This window comes from Alosa alosa, unplaced genomic scaffold (assembly GCF_017589495.1).
Source record: "Alosa alosa isolate M-15738 ecotype Scorff River unplaced genomic scaffold, AALO_Geno_1.1 AALO_1.0_unplaced_6, whole genome shotgun sequence".
In the NCBI taxonomy this organism is placed as follows: domain Eukaryota; kingdom Metazoa; phylum Chordata; class Actinopteri; order Clupeiformes; family Clupeidae; genus Alosa; species Alosa alosa.
In genome coordinates this window covers 30,909-49,075 of record NW_025962762.1, presented here as the reverse complement: position 1 = coordinate 49,075, position 18,167 = coordinate 30,909, and the positions used below count along the sequence as shown (strand labels likewise).

At 15.3% G+C, this 18,167-nt stretch overlaps 1 pseudogene; it reads right to left on the bottom strand.

The window, feature by feature from the left end:
* LOC125290533 overlaps nt 1-17,344 on the bottom strand; it is a 41,296-nt pseudogene extending 23,952 nt beyond the window's left edge.
* Between the last annotated feature and the right edge of the window lie 823 nt (nt 17,345-18,167).

The window sequence follows — 18,167 nt, the reverse complement described above, 5'->3', positions numbered from 1 at the left end:
ATATTTGTAATATCTTCTAATGAAACAATAATAGAAGAACATAAAGAACTATTAAAAAATGAAAAATATATTATTTTAAGAGGATATACAAAGTTATTATTATTTCATACAAATGATTATAAATCATTAATAAAGGATAAAATTGTTATTATTATCTTATTAAATAGTAGAAATAGTATTTTTGTATTAAAAATTGATTTTTTTATCTTAATAAGTAATACAAGTATAATAGTATATTTATATGAAGAAAATAAGATATCAGAATATTTTTTAAATAAATTTAAAAATATTAATATAATATTTGAAGCACATAATTGAAATAGTAAATAGAATTATATATTAAGTTAGAATAGAGGATTATTATCTTCTAGAATTTATTTACAATTATTTTCATTATCTAAAACTATTATAGTATTTTATAGTAAAAATGAAGAAAATTAGTATATATTTATTTTTGAATTACCAAAAAAATATTTGAAAATATATAAAAAAGTAAATAATATTTCATTATATTATAAAACAGATAAAACATATAGTTTTTATTAGAATAGATCTTGAAATAATTTTGAATCATTTTTTGATATAAAAAATATTTATACAAAAAAGAATTTATATAAATTAGAAATAAAAATTATTGATATGAATTATGATTCATTAAATAGTGCTAAATATGGAATATGATTTTATAAAGAAAATGAATATAAAAATTTTGATTCAGAAATTTATGATGCAATGTTTCTAAATGATTTTTTATATTATTCTCCATATATTCATTTAGTAGATATATCTATTATTAAATATAATAAAAAAGATAGTAATAATTTAAAATTTGAATTTTTAATTATAATAAAATATTTTAGCGGTGGTATTTTATATAATAGAGATTCCTATTTAAATATTAATGAAAAAAGTTATAAATTAAGTCAAAAAGATATAATTTTTAAATTAGGTCAAAATAATAAAATAAAATATAAAAATATAACACTTTATATTGCATATTATTATTCTATTAATGTAATGATGTATATAGAAAAAATTAGAGTCAAAATTAATATATAGACTTTATATTTAGGAAGTTTAGAAAATCAAAATAGAAATTATATTTTTTCAACATATTTAAATAGTATAGAATAATTAATTTTTTATTATATATTTGATTATTATTATAAAAAACTTTACTTAAAATTATAATTTCAAATAATTTCAATTTTGTTATAAGTAATATCTAGCTTATTATTTATAACTAAATATTTATTATGTTTTATAAAATAATTAATATGAAATTTATTAATAATAATCAATTTTTAGAAATAATTAGGAACTTAAATTTAAATTCAAAATATTTTTTTTAATAATTAAGATTATAATTTTTACTACTAAATTAAAAAATTACTTTTTTAATATTTTTTTATAAATTATATATATATATATATATATTAAAATTTTATAATACTTTTATTTTTTAATATTTAATTGTCTAAAATCTTATTAATAAACAATTTTATATTAATATTATATATCTTTATTTTATTATTTATATAATTTATATTTATAATTTATTATTCTTATTTAATTTTAAATATTTTTCATAAATATTCTAATTTTTTTTTATTTTAAATTTTGATTTATTATATATTATTAAACTTATAAAATATATGTTTTTTAAATAATTTAAAAATTTAATTATATTCAAGATTTTATGTATTTAAATAAAATTAAAACTTTGAATTTAAAAAACAATTTATTCTCTTTTTTATTAAAAATATATAAATTATAAATTATTTATAATATTCTAAAAAATTATTATAATTTTTATTTTTAAATTCTTTAAAAATTATTATTTATATTTCTTAATAATAAATAATGATATTTGTATTGATTCAATTTTTTAACACAAAATTATTATAAAATATGTAGTTAAACTTAATATTAATTATATTTCTTATCAATAGGATAAAAAACATTACAGATCAAGATAAATTAGAACAATATAAAAACAATATAATTAAAAACTTAAATGAACTAGAAAAAATAATAAAAGATAAAAATTTATTAAATAAATTTTTAAATAAAGAAGAATGAAATTTACATAATGTATCTCAAAATATCCAAATTTGATATGATGAAAAAACATCTAATATAAATCATAAAAAAATAAAAGAAAAAATAAATGATATTAAGTAGAATATTAAAAATATAATTTTATTAAAAATTAAAAAACAAGATAAATATAAATTAGAAAAATTATTATTAATAATAAATAATATAAAATTAGATGAAAAATCTGATTGAACATTATCATAGAAAAAAATAGAAGAAATATTAGATCAATCAATAATAGGATTTTATTATAAATCTCTGGAATTTGATTTTAAAAATAGACCATTAATACTTAAGTTGAAATTATTTAGTAATAAAATTTCAATAATATAGAAAATAAAAGTAAATAATATAAAAACAAAATATAAAGTTAAGAATCAAGTTTCAACTTATAATCCATATATAAATCCAGATGAAGAGTTAGCAAGCAAATTAATATTAAATATTTCTTTTAATGATGATACATTTAAAGATTTTAAATTAGAAATTATAAAGAATATTTTAAATAATGAAGAAACAATGAAAAAATTTAAAAATATATTTATAAATGATAATATTATAGATTTTTTAGAATCGATTAAAAATCAAAAAAAGATAAATATAAAAATTTATATTAATAAAATTGATAAACCTGATAATTTTTAGAATAGTAATTTATATAAAATAGCAAAAAATATAAAAGAACAATCTGAAGAAAATAGTATAATGCATAAATTTATAGATAAGTTAGATGGATATCGTTTATTTATAAAAGATGAAGTAGATGGAGTTAAAGAATGTGTAAAATCTAAAAATAAAGATGATTCTGAAAAATTTAATATAGAATATGATAATTTTATTAAGAATCTTAATAATATTAATAATCGATACTTTTTCTGAGATTTTTCAGAGCTTTCTTATCATATAAATGATTTTTTAGAAAAAGAATTAGAATTTATTATAAAAGAAAAAATAAATACATATAAAGATAATTTGTTAAATATAAAAGAAAAAATAGATGAAAAAATTTCTCAAATTTAGAATATATCTCTTGATATTATAAATAAAAAGGAATGGATTATAGGATCTTTAGTTATATTAGGAATAATTTTTATTATTATTATTATTGTTATTATGGGAATGGTTATATTTTATAAAAAAAGGAAAATGAAAAAGAATAAAATTATTATTTAAAATAATAAAGTAATTAATTAAAATTTTATATTTTTTTTAACACAAAATTATTATAAAATATGTAGTTAAAATTAATATTAATTATATTCCTTGTTAATAGGATAAAAAACATTACAGATCAAGATAAATTAGAACAATATAAAAACAATATAATTAAAAACTTAAATGAACTAGAAAAAATAATAAAAGATAAAAATTTATTAAATAAATTTTTAAATGAAGAAGAATGAAATTTACATAATGTATCTCAAAATATCCAAATTTGATATGATGAAAAAACATCTAATATAAATCATAAAAAAAATAAAAAAAAAAAAATAAATGATATTAAGTAGAATATTAAAATATAATTTTATTAAAAATTAAAAAACAAGATAAATATAAATTAGAAAAATTATTATTAATAATAAATAATATAAAATTAGATGAAAAATCTGATTGAACATTATCATAGAAAAAAATAGAAGAAATATTAGATCAATCAATAATAGGATTTTATCATGATATTATGAAAATGGATTTTAAAAATAAAAAATTACTATTTATTATAGAATTATATTTTAATATAAATTCATTATTATATAAAATAGAAATGAATGATATTGAAATAAATTATAAAACTATTAATCAAATTCCAAGTTATAATTCATATATAAATCCGCATAAATATTTAGTAACTAGATTATTATTAAATATTTCTTTTAATAATAATACATTTAAAGATTTTAAATTAGAAATTATAAAGAATATTTTAAATAATGAAGAAACAATGAAAAAATTTAAAAATATATTTATAAATAATAATATTATGGATTTTTTAGAATCGATTGAAAGTCAAAAAAAGATAAATATAAAAATTTATATTAGAATAATTGATAAACCTGATAATTTTTAGAATAGTAATTTATATAAAATAGCAAAAAATATAAAAGAACAATCTGAAGAAAATAGTATAATGCATAAATTTATAGATAAGTTAGATGGATATCGTTTATTTACAAAAAAAGAAATAAATAAAGTTAAAGAATACGTAAAATCTAAAAATAAAGATGATTCTGAAAAATTTAATATAGAATATGATAATCTTATTAAGAATTTTAATAATATTAATAATGAATACATTTCCTGAGATTTTTTTAGATATAAATTATAATATAAATTATTTTTTAGAAAAAGAATTAGAATTTATTATAAAAGAAAAAATAAATACATATAAAGATAATTTGTTAAATATAAAAGAAAAAATAGATGAAAAAATTTCTCAAATTTAGAATATATCTCTTGATATTATAAAATAAAAAAGGAATGGATTATAGGATCTTTAGTTATATTAGGAATAATTTTATTATTATTATTATTATTTTATGGGAATTTTATAAAAAAAATGAAAAGAAAAAAATAAAATTATTTATTTAAAATAATAAATTAATTAAAATAATAAAATTTTATATTTTTTTTAACACAAAATTATTATAAAATATGTAGTTAAAATTAATATTAATTATATTCCTTGTTAATAGGATAAAAAAAACATTACAGATAAAGATAAATTAGAACAATATAAAAACAATATAATTGAAAAACTTAAATGAACTGGAAAAAATAATAAAAATGATAAAAAAATTTAAATTTTTAAATGAAGAAGAATGAAATTTACATAATGTATCTCAAAATATCCAAATTTGATATGATGAAAAAAAACATCTAATATAAATCATAAAAAAATAATAAAAGAAAAAATAAAAGATATTAAGTAGAATATTAAAGATATAATTTTATTGGGAATTAAAAAAGAAGATAAAATAGAATTAAAAAAATTATTATTAATAATAAATAATATAAAATTAGATGAAAAATCTAATTGAGTATTGTCATAGGAAAAAATAGAAGAAATATTAGATAAAGCAGTAATAGAGTTTTATGATGAATCTTTGATTACGAATTTTGAAAATAATAAAGAATTAAACTTTGTTTTAGGTATAGATAATAATCAGATTAGATTACTATATAAAATAGAAATAAATGATATAAAAATAAAATATGTATTTATTGATCAAATTCCATCTTATAATGAATTCAAAAATAACAAAGAAAAATTAGTAACTATTTTATATTTAAAAATTGCTTTAGAAGATAATATAATTGAAAATTTTAGATCAGAAATTAAAAATGATATTTTAAGTAATGATGATACAATAATGAAATTTAAAAATATATTTAATAATAATATTATAAATTTTTTGGAATCAATTAAAAATCAAAAAACAATAAATATAAAAATTTATAATAAAAAAATTGATAAACCTGATGATTTTTAGAATAGTAATTTATATAAAATAGCAAAAAGTATAAAAGAACAATCTGAAGAAAATAGTATAATGCATAAATTTATAGATAAGTTAGATGGATATTGTTTATTTATAGAAAATGAAATAGATGAAGTTAAAGAATATGTAAAATCTATAAATAAAGAAGATTCTGAAAAATTTAATATAGAATATGATAAGATTATGAAGGAGTTTAAAGATATTAATAATGAATATACAGGTTGAGATTTTTCAAATATTTTTTATAATATAAATGATTTTTTAGAAAAAGAATTAGACTCTATTATAAAAGAAAAAATAAAGATATATAAAAATAATTTATTAAATATTAAAGAAAAAATAGATGAAAAAATTTCTCAAATTTAGAATATATTTATATCTATTAATATTATAAGTAAAAAGAAATGAATTATAGGATCTTTAGTTATATTAGGAATAATTTTCATTATTGTTATTATTATAATTATATTTTATAAAAAAAGGAAAAAGAAAAAGAATAAAATTATTATTTTAAATAATAAAGCAAATAATTAATTAAAATAATAATATTTGTATGAATTCAATTTTTTAACACAAAATTATTATAAAACATGTAGTTAAAATTAAAATCAATATTAATTATATTCCTTATCAATAGGATAAAAAACATTACAGATAAAAATAAATTAGAACAATATAAAAACAATATTAGTGAAAAGTTAAATGAACTGAAAAAAATAATAAATGATGAAAATTTATTAAATGAAGAAGAATGAAATTTACATAATGTATCTCAAAATATCCAAATTTGATATGATGAAAAAACATCTAATATAAATCATAAAAAAATAAAAGAAAAAATAAATGATATTAAGTAGAATATTAAAGATATAATTTTATTGGGAATTAAAAAAGAAGATAAAATAGAATTAGAAAAATTATTATTAATAATAAATAATATAAAATTAGATGAAAAATCTGATTGAACATTATCATAGAAAAAAATAGAAGAAATATTAGATCAATCAATAATAGGATTTTATTATAAATCTCTGGAATTTGATTTTAAAAATAGACCATTAATACTTAAGTTGAAATTATTTAGTAATAAAATTTCAATAATATAGAAAATAAAAGTAAATAATATAAAAACAAAATATAAAGTTAAGAATCAATTTTCAACTTATAATCAATATAAAAATTCTTTAAAACAATTAGTAAACAAATTAATATTAAATATTTCTTTTAATGATGATACATTTAAAGATTTTAAATTAGAAATTATAAAGAATATTTTAAATAATGAAGAAACAATGAAAAAATTTAAAAATATATTTATAAATAATAATATTATGGATTTTTTAGAATCGATTAAAAATCAAAAAAAGATAAATATAAAAATTTATATTAATAAAATTGATAAACCTGATAATTTTTAGAATAGTAATTTATATAAAATAGCAAAAAATATAAAAGAACAATCTGAAGAAAATAGTATAATGCATAAATTTATAGATAAGTTAGATGGATTTTGTTTATTTATAAAAGATGAAGTAGATGGAGTTAAAGAATGTGTAAAATCTAAAAATAAAGATGATTCTGAAAAATTTAATATAGAATATGATAATATTATTAAGAATCTTAAGAATCTTAATAATCGATACTTTGTATGAGATTTTTTAAATATTTCTTATCATATAAATGATTTTTTAGAAAAAGAATTAGAATTTATTATAAAAGAAAAAATAAATACATATAAAAATAATTTATTAAATATTAAAGAAAAAATAGATGAAAAAATTTCTCAAATTTAGAATATATCTCTTGATATTATAAATAAAAAGGAATGGATTATAGGATCTTTAGTTATATTAGGAATAATTTTTATTATTATTATTATATTTTATAAAAAAAGGAAAATGAAAAAGAATAAAATTATTATTTAAAATAATAAAACAAATAATTAATTAAAATAATAATATTTATTAAATTTATTATATTTTTATTTTTAAATATAAAAAATTAATTTATTATTAGAATATAATTTATTTTAATGATAATTATAATATGTTTTTTATAAAAATATTAATAATAAAAGTTTATTTATTTTTATATTTTATATATAATACATATTAGAATAATGATTGAAATGTAAAAATATTATTAAAAGATATAGATATTATAAATGATTTTCAATCTAAAGTTGAAAAAAAATTGTAAGTTGTTGATAGATTCCAATATTTTTTCTCTTTCATAGATTTATAGTTAAATTATTAATATAATAATAAAAGAAAATTTTACTATTAATTATACTATTACTATTACTAATAATATTTTTAATGAAACATTTAGATATTTAGAATAATAAAAAATATATAGATAAATAAGATATAATATATTTGAAGTCTTTAAAGAATATTTATATGATATACATTATTTTTGATAGTATTATTAATGTATTATTAATATAGAGAATTTTATAGAAATTTATTTAATAAAATTACTAGTGATAATATAAAAGAATTTAAAAATAACTTATTATATAATGAATATGCATGTAAAGAATTTATATGAAACTTTTTAAATAAAAAAATTAATATTCAAGATAATAAAACAACAGATATATTAATGGACTGAATAAATCCTAAAATTATATAATATAAAAAATATAATTTTGATTAGAAGTATAATTTTTATGAAAAAATAGCATAGTTTAAAAAATTTAAATTTCCAATAATCATAAAAGATCAAATATATTATTGAAATGATAATATTGAATGAAGAATTAAAAAAAAAATAGAAAAGATACTAAAACAATTTTATTAACAAAATCTTGATAATTAAGTTAAAAAATTTTTTAAATTTTTTAATATATGAAAAACTAATAATATATCAAAAGAGATAGAATTTTTAAAATTTATTAAAAATAAAAAAATATTGTAGTTATAGAAGAAAATTTAATATGATAGTAAAAACCCCAATCTTTATTAATGCAATTTATAAATAAATATAAAGATAGTAAATTATAAGATTACATTAGTTCTTGTAATACTATATTAAAACAATACTAGTATTTTAATGAAGTATAGAATACTTCAATGAAAAATAAATAAATATTAGTAAAGTTAATACATTAATTTATAATGAAGATGAATATTGTACTATAAAAATTATAAAATTATTTAATAAAAAGAATGACAATATTAATTATCCAAAATAACTAACATATGAAAATCATTATCAGATAATTAAATAAAAAAATATAAAGAAAAATTAAAATATCATATTACTAAAAGAAATTTATTAATTTTAAATATATATAAAAATTTAGATTATTTTACAAAACTCATTTACACCTTTAATAATAATATTTTATGAAATTGGAAAATTATTTAGTTCAGAAAAATGATAGCATTTTTTACGGATATTATATTAATGAAATTTTATAATCCCTAAATTTATTCTATTAAAATAAAATATTGTATAATTAATTATCTTATGTTCTTATCAGAATTAAACCTTGTTTTAATCCAGAAGATGAAATTAGATTTTTTAATAAATATTCAGAACTTTTAAAAAATAAAAATAAGGATAATTCTATATATTCTTCATCTTAGTGTAATTTATAGGATGAAATTTTAAAATAAAAATTATTAATTATATATAATGATATAGATACATTAAATAAAGAATATTATAAATTAATTAGATGAAACTTCAATGATATATTTTATAAAAATAATATAAAAATTAAAGATATTTATAATGAAGAAATAACTATTGTAAAACTTATAGAAATTTATAATGAATTATTAGAAATATTTAATGATAAAATAAAATACTTAAAAGAAAATATAAATTCTATTGTAGAATTTATAAAAATTGAGGGTAATAATAAAGATAAGTCAACAAAAACCTTATAGTTTTTTTTATAAATATGAATAATAATCAACAAATAATAGAAATTTTAAATAAAATGAAAAACTAAAATTATTTTGAATAAACTAGAATGAAATGAATAATGTATTAATAATATTAAATAATTTTAGTAGAACTTTTAATTATTTTATTTTTTAAATAAATTTTAAAAATAATATAAATAATAAAATATATAATTTATAAAAATATAAAATATATTATCCGTAATTTATAAAAAACATTATCCTAAAATACTTTATGAAAACCAAATAGATAATAAATCCAAAAAAATGAAATAAATTTTGAATATATAATATTTTTGTAGTATTTTTATCAATAATTATTTTAATACTTTATGTAATATATATTAATATTATAGAAAAGGGAAAATATGAAATATATAAAATATTAAATGATAACAATATTATATTAGATAAAAAATTAATAAATGTTCATGAAACTAATAATAAAAAAACTAGTTTTTATTTTATAAAATTAAATGAATTTTTAGATAGACATGAAGATATTTTAGAAAAACTATATAAAAAATTTAAAATAGAAAGAAAAAAAAATATAGAATTAAAACATATGACATTAATTATTGAACCAATAAATTTTAAAAATTTTAATCAAAAATATAATAATTATATATCTATAATAATAAATAAAATTAACCGTTATTTAAATTTTCCTAATATATTAAATATATATAGATTTTGTAGATATAGTATTGGTTTTTTTAATAATCCAGAGTCTAATTATATTTATAATGAAATATTATTTTCAAAATTTATAGATTCTCCTTAGTATAATAAAATTTATAGTAATAATATACAATATACAGATAAAAGTGTTGATTGAGATATTATATATTTTTATGATTTACTAATGAAAGATTAGTATGTTAATTGTAGTTATGGTTTGAAGTATGATAATTTTATAATTGAACCCATTAGCATTCCAAATATTACTACTATTATAAATAATAAAAAAATAAATGAAAACTGACAAAAATTATTATTTAAAAATAATAATTTTATGGGAAGAATAACATATAAAATATTATATAATAATAATAAAAATATAGGTATTTGTATTATTGATATGGTATTTTTACAAAAAAATACTACTTATAATTAGTTTTATTTCGATGTTTAGATGCATATTTCTATATTTCTTTAGTGTGATGAAAATATTACTTAGAATAATATAAAATTAGAAAATTTAGAAAATGATGATGAATTTTATTTTTATAATATTCCAGATATATATATAAAATGAAATAATATAGAAAATAAAAATAATAATTAAGTTTTATTAAAATTATATATTAATGTTTTATTGAATATTATTATAATAATAAGTAAATTAAAAGAAATATTTTATTATATGAAAAAAATTTAAAAATAATAAATTATATATATCTTTATATAATCAATATATATACATTAAAAAAATGAATAAAATATTGAAAATATATGTTTCATTTTATAATATAATATAATATAATTAATTATTTAATTTATATATATATATATATATATTATAATTTCATATTATTTCTAAATTATAATAATTTATAGAATTTATGTTTAATATATAATAATATCTATTTATAAATTTTAATAAATAAATAAAATTTATAAAGTTATTACTGTTTTTTAAATTCATTCTAAATAAATTTCTTTTGTTTTATTCTATATTTAAAATAAAAATATATTATCGCAAAATTCTTTATATATAAAAATAAAAATCTTTTTTTAAATTTTTGTTGATTTTTCTTAATTATAAATAAATATTATCTTATTATTCCTTATTTCTTATAAAAATATTTTGATAATTTTACATATATTATCTAACTCTGTATTTCTTTAATATCTATATCAGTTTTTTATTAGTTAATTATTTTTAATAGATTATTAAACTGAAATTATAATATAATTTTTTAATAATAAAATTATATATTAAATCAAGATAGAATAGATGAATATATTAATAATATATATTAATTCAATAAGATAATAAAAAATATTTTTATATATTAGATTATATATTTTATATATGTATACTTATATAACTTTTGTTTATATAAAGTATTTAAAAACATAAATTTAAAAATATTGTATTGTATTTTATCATATATATTTATATTTAATATATATTTATTCTTATTTATATACTTAACGATTATATAATGTTGTTAATTTTTATTTTATTTATTTTTCTTAATAATATAAATAAACACAGATTTAGTTATTAGTTATTAATTTAAAAAAATAAAAATAAAATAAATTCATATAAAATTCATAATATATTAATATTTTTTAATTATTTTTGTACTTTTGTATAATCCTATACTTATTTCTAAAATAATATAAAATTAAAAAATATTTATTAAATAGTTTTATTTAATAATTTATTGATATTTTATATAAATTTTTATTTCTATATTAATATTTATTTACAATTGTAATTTAAATTTATGTTTAAAAATACTGTTATAGTTATAATATTATATCAGTATAATACATATTCATATAATTTCTATTTAGAACAAAATGTCTTATTATCTTATTATATTCTTTCTATTATATAATAATTATCCTTTATTTTCTCTTGTTTCATATTATAATTTTTATTTTGAAAAAATTATAATATAAAAATTGATTAAATTATAATATTTATTTTTTATATTCTTATTCATTCATTAATATATGATTATATCAATTGTATTTTTTTAACTTTTATTCAAATAAATTAATATATATTTTAGATCATATTACTATAAATTATTCCATTATTATGTTGATTTTTTATTTAAACTAATAAATTAATTTTATTCATTAATATTATATATTTTCTAATTTAATTATATAATATAAAAAAAGAACTATATATAATTAAATATCATATCATATTTTTTATATAAAGTTATTTATATTTTACTTCTTTTCAAATTGCCTAGTTTTTTATATTATTTAATTTATTTCATAATAAAATATATCTATAATAAATAATAATTTCTCTATAATTCAAATTAATTTCTATGTCACTTAAATATTTTTTATTCAAATTAAATACTCAAATAAATAAATATATATATATAAAATAAAGAGAAAAATATTCTATTAATATAAAAATAGTATTAATATTATTGATAAGAATTATTTAAATCATATAATATATAAATTCAAAAATAAATATAATCCCCATCATAATCCAATATATAATTCCCTAATAATAAAAATTATATACCACATCAAATACCTAATAGTAGAATATAATAAAAAAAGAAAAATTTTAATCATAAAATAAATAAAAAAATATATTAAAATCAATACTCATATAATCCTAATTTATATAAGTATAATAAAATTTAAATAATATTATCATAAAAATTATTCATAATAACATATTAATATAGTGTTTTATATAAATATATTATAAAAAATTAATAATTATTTAATTTTTCTATAAAATAAAATATAAAAAGTCGTATTTAATATTCTCTCCTCATTCACCTAATTAACACTACTATCATTAAAACAATATCATTTATTCATTATCTTAATATACGATTTATAATGCCCAGAATAAATACTATTTCCTATATGCTCTATCCCTCCAAATAACATATACTTATCCTTAACATTAGGAAAATATTCCTCTAATTTCAATTCTAAAATAACCCCAATATTAATATTTCTCTTATTCATTTCATCATCAATTAATAGAAAATAAATAATTAATATATCCGGTAATGTTTTAAATTGAAATATCTATACACCTTCTGTATTCTTATCACATTTCACACAATTATAATCCGATAATAGAGAAATAGAAATATATGACTTAAGTAAATCATCCATATATAAAACCTAACTATCATTATTTATATATAAATATATATTAAACTAATTATTAATTATTACTGTCGTATTATCACATTTTTTACATATATTTTTTCTCTTCTCTTTAAAATATATCTATTTAATATATTCATGTATATTTTCAAATAAAAGTCCCATATACTCAAATGAATCCTACTACCCTCCCCTTCATCCTAACTTTTTTAATATCTCCTTAACATATACATTACTTATACTATTCCCTTTCTCATTCTAATACTAATTTATTAATTTCTTTAATAACTATATAATAACATTGTCATTCTTCTTATCTATCATCACATTTATTAATAACTCAGGCGTATGCAAAAATATCTATATAAAAGATATAAAAAAACATTCTACCCCACCATTCTATATACCAATTAACCTATTAAAATCATAATCTATCCTTGATATACCTTTTGTATTCCTTAATTTATCATATAATTCCTTTAAATCATTAAATTTATTCCTAATAACTAATACATAATAATAATCCCCAGTCAATAAAAATCTCTCTAATAAAATAAAATACTAACTATTCTAAATACTAATATTAGATATTAAATCTATTGCCTTAATACTTAAATTATTAGTTATTTTAATACTCCTACTCTTTAATTTAATCTCCTATATTCTCTCTCCAATCTTGTCACTTAAATCATATAAACAAATCTACTTATTATAAACATTTTTCTATGTTCTAATCATTGCAATCACATATAATATATTAATTACTATCATACATATTCCATTAATTATATATAAAAAATTTAAAATAATCACTCTATAATTATAATTATTCCTAAATTTATATCTCATTCTTTATTATTAGTGTTAAACATAAAAATTATCTATTATCTCAACCATCCCTGTTCCTAATCCTATAGTCTTCCCAAAAATAATACACTCACTCGCTCCCTTTAACTCATCTTCCCTATTAAACTTAGCTGCTTCATATAATGTCTCTATAGTCTTCTCAAAACTTGCTAACATCATAGATGAATTACTCATCTCCTTTATCCCCTTCCTTGTCATTCCTAATATAATACCCCTAGATGTCATAACATCCGCTAATATATTTAAATGCCTAATGTCTATACTTAACCCATAATTATACATAGTATACTAAATCTCATTAATAATAACTCTCCTAGCTGCCTCTATTCCTAATACATTATAAACCTAATGTATATCATTAGTAAATATATTCTTAAAATTATAATCAAATACCTACATAATCTCCTTAAACATCCTCTTCTTATCCATCTTATTGTCACACTCTATAAATACATTATATTCCTCATTAACCTCCTATCATGCTATCTTATTAACCCCCCTTATCTTCCCATATATCTCTATTCCTAATATAAAATCTATAAAACTTATTATCTCAATACTCTTCTACCTTAAACTAATCATATTTATCCTAATACTATCCTCTTCATATACTAATATCTTCTCCTACTTAATATTATACTTATGCCTTAATACTCTAGTCATATTGTTAATTATTACCCCATATTCAAATTCCTATTCTAATAATCTTATAATAATCTCATACCTCTAATTACTAATAATTCTCTCTATCCTCATTACAATATCCCTCATATATAATCCCTTAATTATCTTCTTCATCCTCTCACACTCCTATAAACTCTTAACCTTAATCGTAATAATTGGTGTCTTACATAATACTGTACCATTAATTATCTCTATAATTCTAGGTACCCCTAATGTTATATTCATATCCGCTATTCCAGTAAAATGAAATGTCTTTAATGTCATCTATGTAGTAGGCTCTCCTATAGACTATCCTGCTATACATCCTACAGATGTACCTGGCTCTATCTAATACCTCTTATATAACTAATATACATTATATATAAAATATTCCCTCTATAATAATAAATTTAAATTTAAATATTCCTCTAACTCCTAATATAATTTTTTATTCATAGTCTTCTAATAAAATTCTTCCATACTCATCCTATACTAATCATTAACTTTCCCCTTAATCATATTAAATTCATACTTCCAATCCCCACTAAACTTTATATTGTCCATTCCATCATCCCCATATATAAACTATATTATATTATTGTTAACATCCCTTACCGTATTGTCATACTTAATAATAATATTCTCCATTGCCTTCATTATTCTTCTCTACATATATCCTGTCTTAGATGTCTTAATTGCCGTATCTATTAATCCATCTCTTCCTGCCATAGCATGAAAGAAAAACTATATACAATTTAATCCAGATAAAAATGATGCATTAATAAATCCTCTTGACTCAACTAACTTATTGTCATAATAAAATGGTAATGTCCTACTAGTAGATTTCTTAAAATTAATACTTGCTCTAAATTCACTCTTAGGCTTATTCCCTCCTATAGTCTACTATCCTAATATTGCTCCCATCTAACATAAATTAATATTAGATCCTTTACTCCCACATAATATCATTACTGTAATAGGATTCTCCGTCTATTTAAAATATTTTATATATTCCTTACTTATAATATCTCTAATATTCTCTAAATTCTTCTTATTCCTTATCGCTTCCCTTATTATTCTCTATTTCTTCCTATTAAATTCCTCATTGAAAATAACATCAGATAATCCTATAGAAAATCCATACTCTTTTAAATAATAATGAGTTAATGTAGATACTCCATTCATAAATTCATATCCTAATCCAACCTTAACTAATTTATATAATATTCCATAATACTTAGATATAATAATATTCTTACTTATAGTACCAGATATTATCCTATTATTATATATACTAAAATATCCATCCTTTATACAAAACTCTTTATTCTTACTATATAACTTAGTCTCTATCTACATATCTAATTTAATCCTATCATTAATTAATATATTACTTATTAACTATTTCCCTGTATATCTAATTACAGGATAAATAATTACAGGCTTTAATAATATCTTCTATCCTATTCTCATAAAAATCATATTAATTATTTTCTTATATATATTCTCACTATAAAATGTATTTTTTCTACTTATTAAAAATAATCCTGTTCAATAATCCTATATAGGATGTATACTTAAACTCCCATCCTTTGGATTAATTAAATTATACTTTACTGACATTATATTCTTTATCTCTACTATAGCTCTCTATGTCTATGGTATATGTATATTCATTTCATCCCCATCAAAATCTGCATTATATGGTGAACATACACATGGATTAAATGATAATGTATTTATCTTATCAACAGATACTCTTACTCTATGTCCCATTATACTCATTCTATGTAATGATGGCTATCTATTAAATAATATTCAATCTCCATTAATTATTTGTCTCTCTATAGAATCTCCTATTTTTAAATTTTCAATTATAAATTTTTTATTCTTACAATATTTTAAAAATATTTTATTACTCTTATCTTTATTCTTATAAAATACAGCATATGGATAAATATTTTCCGTATTATTATATATAAATTTTTTTATTTCTTCCATATTATACTAACTAACTATAACTTTTCTAGTCATATTCTTTGCAAAAAATATAGGTAATCCAACTTCATCTATATCTAAACATGGATCTGGACTTATAACAGATCTAGCTGTAAAATTAATTCTTTTTCCAGATAAATTCTATCTAAATCTTCCTAATTTTCCTTTTAATCTTTGACATAATGATATAATATTCTTTGTTGATTTTTTTCCATCTCCATATCCCTATAAATTACTATCTATTAATAATCCACATTGTAACTATAATAATTCTCATTGATTATTTATAACAGATAAATTACTTCCTTTCTATATCTAATTAAATAATATATTATTTATTTTTAATATATCTGTTGTTATTATTGTTATATCATCTTCATTTGTCTATATCTATGATAACTATACTGTTGGTCTTATACATGGTGGTGATACAAAAATATAATTTTTTATATATAAATTTTCTAATTTAATATTTTTATTTTTCTATAAACAATTTATTATACATAAATCTTTCTCATGTATATTTTCAAATAAATATTTTATTCTTATAGGATCTAATACTTCTATTATATTCTTAATATATTTTATATTATCTATATTAGAATATAAAAATTCATTATTTTTATATTTCTACTTATAATATAATGGTCTTATATGTATTATCTTATATAAATTTGCTACTTTTTTAATTTTTCCCTATATTTTATTACAATAAGGACATTTAGTTTTAGTTTTACAATATATTACTAACTACTTAAATTTATTTGTTATTCATTTTTTAATTTTAACTTTTTCTATTCAATCTATTATTTCTATATCTGTTAATAATATTCTTGAACAATCTTTACATATTATTGATAAATAATTTATTATATCTTTATAGTACATAATTTCTAATATAGGTAAATTTAATTTTATTATTCCAAAATGACCCTAACAATCTATTCCATACTAATTACATGTTAAACATTTAGTATTATCATCTACATTTATTCCTAAATGTTTATCTAAAACACCTTCTTCTACAGGTATTAATGTTCCATTCTAATAAATATTATCTTCTTTAATAATTAATTTACTATATTTCTATTTCTCTTCATCTGTAAATATACTAAATTTAAGACTTTTTATTTCTTTTCCCATTTTATTTTATTACAATAATTTATCACAAAGAATAAATAATAATTTAAATTAAATTATTTAAATTTTTTAATAATTGTTCTATAGTTATATTATTATTCTATAATTCTTTTACTAAATTTTGTTCTTTATAATAATT